This window comes from Dermacentor albipictus, chromosome 1 (genome assembly GCF_038994185.2).
Source record: "Dermacentor albipictus isolate Rhodes 1998 colony chromosome 1, USDA_Dalb.pri_finalv2, whole genome shotgun sequence".
Lineage (NCBI taxonomy): Eukaryota > Metazoa > Arthropoda > Arachnida > Ixodida > Ixodidae > Dermacentor > Dermacentor albipictus.
In genome coordinates, this window is record NC_091821.1 from 115270907 (window position 1) to 115280235 (window position 9329).

Sequence of the window (9329 nt, forward strand, 5' to 3'; positions counted from 1 at the left end):
TCAGCGAAAGCGTTTTTTATTATTACACGTTCATGTTTGCCAGTTATGGAATCATCTCTCCGCACATTGCCTTGTCGACGACTCCGGTATTTCTTGGTTCCGATCGTTGTTTCGCCACTGTCACATTCTCACCATTCTACTACATCATAGTCATTGGCTTTGTTCAAAATATGCACCGATTTTGCCTATTATTATAAACATGATCTCTGTACATACATAATGGATGCAACTATTTCGTCAAAATACCAAATATTAGTCAAGTTGCACAACGACTTTCATTGCTCTTCTCCTGACTGTTTTCTTCTTCTGCAGCCCAAGAAAAGCTCCAACTATAAAAGAAAAAAAAAAAGATGTGTATCAGCTGAGGTGACCACCAAAAGCATAACACTGGAAATAGGTCCAGAGGTTCTGGACAATGCATGACCCATAAATATATGCCCTGGCGACTACCAAGGAAAGAACCTTAGTGTGTGCAAGTTCTATGAAACTATCTGCAACAAAAGAAGATGTTGCAAGCTGCACGTGATATCAGAAAAATGCCATGCAGATTTTCGGTTTCTGTGAAACCATTGCCTAGGTTATGCATGTTTTATGAAAGTCTTATTCACAACATAGTGATGAACCAGACCACGCTTATGATACATTAATTTTGTCTGCTTTACCGTTAACACATGCAGTTTACACTATCTTTTTTAGATTATTTTGATATCTGCTTTTGTTGCAGATTTAGGAACTGCTAATTTAAGGTTTCAATTCCTTTTCCAAACAGATTCTTGTCAAAACTGAGGCCATAAATAAATAAATAAACTTGCTCTGTAATTCATTATAGTTTGACTTCTTTGTTTATATACAATGAATTTCATTCAATCAGTCGAGTTGTTGCCTAACAAGAGCATTTCTTAGTGCCTCATGTACTTGAAAAGGCATTCAATCACAATCAAAGCTAAATCATTCTTTTAACGTTCCCTTTATGGCATTGTTGTGTTTGCTTATTTACTATTTCAGAATAGTAATCTATCACTTTAGATTGATTTACTGCAGCGTTTTTTTTTTTTTTAACAAGGTCTTTTCTTTAAACCCATGCATTTCCTTATAGAGAGCAATGGACACTCACTCAAAAACTTTTTTGCTACAGGTAAGGTGGTAATAAGGAGGCGGACTTTTGTCACAATAAGATGACTGCTTAGCTAAAGCTGACTAAAACTGAGTTTAAGGTAATCATAATTAAAAACGAATATTTTGGCAAAATATTTAATGAAAGCATGTACTTTCAAACACCCATCATAAAATGTAGTCCTTTGTTCACCAGATTTCACAATCCAGCAATCGGAATGCCCCAAAGCTAATGTAAGTGCAAGAAGTTAAGGTAATGATGCACAAAATCATATCCTAGTGCACCTAAGCTACCAGTGACTTATGAGAATGCACAAGGAGTACAAAAGAATTTAAGCTGAGTTTGGGTACGCTAAACCACTTGGGCACACTTTTCTAAAATATCCTCATAAGTTGACTACAAGTGTGCCCTTTGAATGGAGCAAGGTGCTGCAGTGGGCCTTATGCTGTTGAGTTTAACAACGCAAGTTGAGTGCCAACTTCAAGAACTGACAGTTCAAGGCATACAGTTGTAAATGCCTGAATGAAAGAGTCAATCACAGGTTCATTATTATCAACCCAAACTCTACAATGCTTTAAACATAAATGTGCGACTCGGTAAAATGACAAGTTGGTGCAATTCGGCAAATCAGTCATGTTTTCATGATGACTGTCCCTACATTCTATGCCTATTTTTTATATAGTACAGCTTTCAAAGAAAGAGTAAAGCCCAGTCTACTGTTGAATAAATGCTCTGATGTGCAGCTCTCACTTTAGTGGTGCACCAGCTGCAAGTGCTGACTGAAGCTATGTCAGTACACTGCACAGGTGTACAGAAAGGTGCGAGTGCCACCAACCGCAAATCATCTGCTGAAAAAGCCATAGAGCACAATTCATGTAGGCACATTTTACTCGTTTGCCAAAGCAATGAGAAGGATAAAAGAGACCGAACGACTATCCTGCCAGTCATAGGTTCAAACACTCTATGTGCATCATTCTTCTAGACTATGTTGTAGTAAATTATCCAAAATTACGGCTATAAACAAGTAAACACTACCACAGGAAGCTCACCTGACATCCTGTGAATCCGACCTCCATAAAGGCTCTCATGGCGGAACTGTTTAGCCTTCTCAGCAACTGGGGCTGGACAGCTTAGTTCCACTGCTCGAAGGCACAGATCCCTGCATTTTAACCAATCATATCAGCCTCCACTTTATTTCATCAGCAGCAGCCATTAAGAATACTAGTAACTGGTATGACAGTGTGTTAAATAATGTGTAAATTTTGCACTCCTTAATATGGCAAGACTAACTTAGCAATCACATGCACACAAACAAAAATGTATCCTAAGTACTTGTAGATCACATTATGGCCTAATCATACTTAACCCATATTTCAGATAAGCTCAGGAGTAAGAAAATGTCTAGCAGAACAGAAAAGATATCACATAATAAGCTTGAGTGCTACAAAACCTCCGGTGTCCACATCCCTCAGTTAGGTACAGAAGATGCTGGCAACTGAAAGATCACTGAAATTATCTGCTGAACAGGCTGCTGCCTGCCAGAGGTGAATTTGTAAATGATGGGAATTTTACATCCCAAAGCCACAACTGCAAAGGATGTCCACAGTTGAGAGTGCCACATTAACTTTGCCAACTGGGACTCTAATGTGAATAGCAGTCGCAGCATAAACTTGTATGTTAATAAAGATGTGATTGCTGCCTCCAGGAATTATTACCATGACCTCATGCTTAGCAGCATGACACCATAGCCACTAAGGCGTTATGGTGGGCAGCGGAAATTACAGCATGCTCCAATGCGGCCTCTTTAATAAGCTGCTTAATTGCTTCATGTGCCTTACCAGACTAGATAAGGAAGTGTGATCTGCACAAACAGTTTAAGGCTCTAAGCACACAGCAGCAATTGCAACACAAGACAAACCTCAGAAAATACAACTTGCAAAGAATCTTAGTTTTATATTCCGGGCATCTGCAGTGGATGTCTACAACTTCTGAAATGCTCCAAGTGCTGCTTTTTAGGCCTGGCACTCGCATGCTCACATTTTCTATTTCTATATATTAAGACAATGCATGAATTGCTCTTTGTATATGCTCTCAGGACTTTATAAGTAAGGCTTGAGAGCAGGCTAGTTGGTACTCTACCACAAGTAAACTTGAAGCGCTAAGGAAAAAACGGTGACAAAAGAGTGGACACAGAGAAGCGCTTGTTCGTGTACGTTTTTTCGTTCCTGTTTTTTCCTTCGAGCTTCAAATTTATTAGTTCTTTTGTAGGCTCTCCATAGGAGCATTAGGCTAAGCAATTCAGAAAGGCATCTCACTTATATAAGAGCGGAGAAAGTTTCGGCAGCAGAGTAGTAGAGGAGGAAGTACAAAGGCTGGGGCATATTGATAACAGTAGTGTATATCCCAATTGCTTTGCCATTAAGTTGGAGCCCTTAGCTTTGCTTTGCTTTTTAATGCAATTAGCATTCTTAGGATACTTCACGCACTTTCCAGTGCCTGTCTGTCCATCCATCTAACCGTTTTCCTGCCGAATTGAGTCACTGGTCAGTCCATGGTATAATGGATAAAGCAGAGGGATGCTGTGCTGTCGGAACCTGGTTCAAAGCAAACGCCAGAACTTGGGTCACTGGGTATGCGCCGCACTTCAATGGACCTCTTTGACGCCAACTTGGGTCACTGGTTATGGGCAGTGCTCCATCATCATCATTTATTGTCCCTTAAGGACCCCTTTCAGGGCATTGCATAAGGGGGGGGGGGGGAGGGGGGGGGGGGCAAAAGCATCAATAAACATTATGGTCATTATTATACAATGGTTAACTTATTCAATGAAAAAAAGATCATTTGAAATTTATCTGGTACTGAGTGGAATAAAACCGGTATTACGCATTCAGACAGTCTTGTCTGAATATGTATTACACACGCAGCATGCATAAACATTGCGGAGGAAAAACTAGGTGGTGCAGCGTGTCCACAGGGAAGCGCGAGAGAGAAGCCCAGCTGTTACCTGCCTCATTCATGCACATCCTTCTGGGGGCCACATGGTATGTCAGTACATTGCTTCAATGCTAATCGCATTAACGCTGGCATTCATCATGAGATGGGTTCTGCCAGAATTTTTTTTATACACAATGCTGCTTTAGTTCTGTTCCTATGTACTTGCACAAGTATCATGCCTACTTTATGGCATGACAGCATTCTGTTTTCACTTTGCCTTCTCAAATGCAACCTGATCACAGAAACTCATGCAAACTCGCACCACTTAATGATTTAACATGACAAATAAATAAATAATTAATGGAGTCTAAGACATCTTGTAGCTGCACAGTGGCCTAAAAGATGCCGTAGCGGAGGGCTCCATATAAATTATGACCACACAGATTCAACATGCCCCCAGCACCAAAACCACAAAACACGAGCATTTTTGCATTCTGCTCCCATTGAAATGCTGCTGCAGCAGCTAGGAATCGAACTTGCGACCTCATGCTCAGCAGCAGAACACCATAGCCACTGCAGCTGGTGATTTACGAGGATGATGTCACATTGACTGTCAATGCCACCTTTCCGGGAAGACTGCAGCTGATGGCTGTCTTTCTAGCAAAAAGCTGCATTCCAACATGGCAGTTACAGTGGTCATGGATCTCAGAAAAAAACAAGGTGAGTGGGACCAGAACAGTAAAACTGGAACATGCCCAATCTATACCAGGACTTCTGGCCACGTTGAAGAACAATTCTAAAAAAGTGGTGCAAAGTGTACTCGCAAATCCTTTCCCAAAAGAAGTTTCTTAATGCATCTTGTATGAATGGATTTATCGGCAATCAAATACCACCCCTTCCACACTTTTGTCGCCTACCTTTGCTTTAACATTGCTCCCACTGCACAGGAAGCTGTGGCAATTTGAAAGCCTACGACGCTCCACCAATCATCACATTCAGCTTTCGTATTGGCATGACCTCCATGACTGAACCCCCAATCTCTTGAGGCCATAGTATCAGCACACTGGTGGTGCCACTAGATAATGCCGCCATCGTTACCAGCCAAGAAGTTAGTTTTTTTGTTTCACCAAAGGCAGTCCTTATACATGACATATAAGTAAATATGGCCATTGTGTTTATATGCATGTAACAGTATGCACGAAAAGTGGCTGTGATTGCAATAAAGAAATGGGGAAGACAGTCTCTTGAGTGTAACTAGAGGCTCTCAGCTGCTTATACAGGATTATTTAGCTCAAGTATTCACGAGGACATGGCTTCACTTACCACGCTCAAAAATCACTGCAGGGCACTTGCTATGCATGTTTGTACTTGTTTCAAGCCTTAAGTGCACAGATACTGAGGTGATGTCATACAGAAAATTAGCCCAGTAATTCCAGCAATGGATCCAGCCTATCCATATTTTCCACAAACAGTTGACCAAAACCAGTCGCTTATGCACAAGAAATTTTGTTCTTGCTTTCAGAGGGAAGGAAGCTAGACTTTTATTACGAAAGTGCCAGAGTCAAGATACAATAATAACACACGAAAGTTTATTGGGAACTTTATGCTTTACGTATACAAGTGGTGCCAGCATCTGTATTGTGGATAAGAGCAAATCATAAGTGTCATAGTATTCTGGTTTGACATCTGCGCCACAAGGAAAATTGAGTTGTTTTACACACAACAGTGTTGCTAGACAGGTGTATATGAGCAGACCATGCCTCTTAATTCTTACTAAACTGTGGCCACAGGTATATGATAATTCTGGAAAGCATGCAGCTAGAGTCCCTATAAATACTTTTGAAGGCACTGCATGGGTGACAAGATCTGCCACTCAGGCTTTTCAAGGGATCCTGTTCTACGCCTGGAGCTCCAAAGCCTCTCACTGTCGCTCTCATTCTCTGCGATTTCAGAGCAATGGAAGTTCTACAAGGTTACAAATAGCTGGCTTGACAATAGCTATCGTCGTGCACATAGTGGCCTTGATGTTTTTGACACAGACTGTGCTGTAACTCTTTCCCCCTTATTAAAAAAAAATTAAATTATGGGGTTTTACGTGCCAAAACCACTTTCTGATTATGAGGCACGCTGTAGTGGAGGACTCCGGAAATTTAGACCAGCTGGGGTTCTTTAACGTGCACCTAGATCTAAGTACACGGGTGTTTTCGCATTTCGCCCCCATCGAAATGCGGCCACCGTGGCCGGGATTCAATCCCGCGACCTCGTACTCAGCGGCCCAACACCATAGCCATTGAGCAACCACGGCAGGTCGCACAGAAAGCTTAATTAAAAATTTCACTGAAAAGTACTAAGAGCAAACAAAATCTGCAATATGTAAAATATGTGTCTTGGCCATAGTTTTTCCTCTAAGACCATGCTAAAAAATGAATGCAGAATTTGCAACCAATGTTAACTGAGGTGATACCCATGCTATATGGGGAAGCAATCCCACTATAATGATGAATAACAGATATAAATTAATCATGCACAAAATTTTTATTCTTCACAGCAGTGTGCTTTTTTTTCTTTTGTTCTCTTTAGAGCTTTTGAAAAAGTAATTACCAGAGTATGGAACGTCTACTACCTTTATTGCACTCGATTCAATATGTTCAATCACCTGTCTCAGCTATGTAAACCCAGTGGGGAAACTTGAGCAAGCATTGTGGCTTCTGGGTGATGTGTCCAACATAACTAGTAAAGAATACAAACATCTGTACAGGCTATGTAAAGGACACTAAAGAGAAAACTGAGTTCAACTGTATTAGTAAATTATAATGCCACAATACCAAAGATGCTACTCTTACCTTAAGAGCAAGCTTGATAAACGAGAAAGGCTGCAACAATGAAAGACGGGTGGAGACGCCACCTTGACGTTCTCACTCCAACTTGTCACGACGTCATGGATTTTGAGTGTCTGCTCAGGTCCAGTTAATTGTATATTGGTAAAGATAGTTTACTTTTGTATTGTAAAACAACCAAAGAATGACCTTGGAAAGTTTGGAGCACTTTCACTGTGCCACAAGGGTCTTAAATGCTTGAAGATACTTTGAAATTAATGTAGTCACACTGACATACCGGCGCCAGGGTTTCAGTGTGAAACTTAAAAAAAAATTGAAGTTTCACCTTCACTTTTTCTTCTAATAATCAACCTATCACTGCATAATATAATTAAAGCAAATAGACTTTAAAGAACAGTTTCTCAGTGTCTCTCTTTAGTGTCCCTTAAAAGCAAAAAAAAAGTCAACCTGCAGGCAAGCTAATGCAGAAGGTTTTTCTAGATTTGACCATGTCATTGCTCAAATGAAGATTCTACACAACGGGAAGCACCTGATGAAAAGCACTTCCTATTACAGCTTGTAAATAGGCAGTTTAAACCCTAATAGATAAGTGCAACCCAGTGAGAACAAATATCAAACTGCACCCAATATTTTGGAATGCTATATGCATTCCAGCACATCTGCAAAGGTTTGAGCCCTCTGTAAAGCAAAGCAGCTGTCAGAGTTGAAACTCAGGCAACCTGACAATCTGTCTAGGCTTCAATGCTCCTATCATTAAGAAGGTGTGTAGTTGAACTGGACAAAGTTGAAGTGTCATTTTTCATGGTTGAAGTTTGACAAATGTGACCAAAATGAAAGGGTGGTCTTCAAGTTGTAAAATGGATGGCATTCCTTGTACACGACTTGCAAATTCAAGTGTTGGCAAGGCATTTAAAAGCCATCAAAGCGAATGATCTCTAACAGCATGGTAAGGAGGGTAAAGTGCTAACCTGGCAGCTAACCCCAATGAGCTTTTCTAATAACTTTTGCCTGAACTAGCTCCTGCATGTAGTGCAGGCTAGTGCACCTATAAATAACAATGAACGACTACTGTTCACATTTACCAGAGAAATATTACACCTATGTCACTGCTCACCCATTTGTCCATACTGCCGCTGCAGTTCTTTTAGGCCTTCTTTTTGACACAGCTGTTTTTGCTGGTTTAGTGGCAGCGTGTGCTTCAATTTCTGCTACTTGTGCCAACACGTCTTCGGACAGTACTTCTGCGTTGTTGTTCTCAGCGCATGGGGCCCTTTTCATTTTTTCTGCGGTGATGTCATTACATGACGCTTCTGTCCGACAGCATCCTGTCTCTTCAGCAGACAGGGCACGCTGCCCCACTAGGCTGCCTTGATCAGATGACGATCCTTCACCGTGGTCTGATGATCGGACCGGCTGCATCTCACTTGCTGGTGCGTCACTAGAGTGACTGGTCGGCTCTAGGGGCGTCCTGCGACACAAAAGAAGATATACATAGCAGAGCGCTAAGACATCGTGAACAACAAATTTGCTCCGTCCTGGTTGAAGTTGCTAAAGAGTCCGATACAGATTTTCAGGGGAAACGATTTGACAACAAATAACACATAACTTCCAGAACTGAAAGTTTTCGAAAAACCAGAGAGAACTACAACGAGTTCGGTTAATACAAGTTGCGGCTGCAACATAAGCACTAAACGTTACGGGCGCGGTGCGGCCGGCGTGTCAGCGCGTAGTGTTTTTGAAATCAAATTTTTAAAAAATTCTAAGAGGTTCTTAGCTCGGAACGTTACAGAATCGTACGCTAGCCAAACTAGTCAAGCTAGCAGAATCACGGATTCACCGAAGTATATATTACGGTATACCTCCACGGCAGCGGCAAAACATCGATTCGATTCCGACATGTAAAGATAGCCACAATGTCATTTTAGCAGAAATGATAGATGCCTCATTGAGTCCGAAATAATTTTACGCAAGAACAAGGAGAAAACGAATTGCAAAAACACGTTTTATCATTACACAGTGCAACACATACCGTCGCCACGCTTGAACGCCGGTAGCGGAACAGCGGAGCCACGCGGACTTTCGCCTCTCACCTGCCTAAATTTTGTCACGTGACAATAACAATGACGTCAATGTCAGTTCCTTTCACTCGTACAGTTTCCTACAATATATTATTGTACGAGACTATAACCATAGAGAAAGAAATTCAACTTTCTCTATGCTATAACTGCGCATCCTCTTATGTTAAACAGGCAGTGGGAGGCATGGTTTGCGGACGAGGGAAAGGAGAGCCAAGTGGCTCTCCTGGAACTTGGATCTCCTGGACCCTGGACCAAGCCCAGCGAGCCGCTCGCGTGGAGCCATGACCTAAGCATAGAATAAAGAACAACTTGCCTAAGGGCCCAACTATGGCCCAACCACGCTCGCCTAATTTTTGAAAAATAAAG

At 41.5% G+C, this 9329-nt stretch overlaps 1 long non-coding RNA gene across 2 annotated transcripts; it reads right to left on the reverse strand.

Moving 5' to 3' along the window:
• LOC139049486 (uncharacterized) lies at positions 1-9208 on the reverse strand. Of its 2 annotated transcripts, none has more exons than XR_011508339.1 (4): positions 8915-9208; positions 8000-8353; positions 2164-2273; positions 1-329 (listed from the first exon to the last, which is right to left on the reverse strand). It is a non-coding gene; the product is annotated as an uncharacterized lncRNA (long non-coding RNA). The 2 variants fall into 2 exon arrangements; XR_011508340.1 differs by lacking the exon at positions 8915-9208 and adding an exon at positions 8745-8904.
• Between the last annotated feature and the right edge of the window lie 121 nt (positions 9209-9329).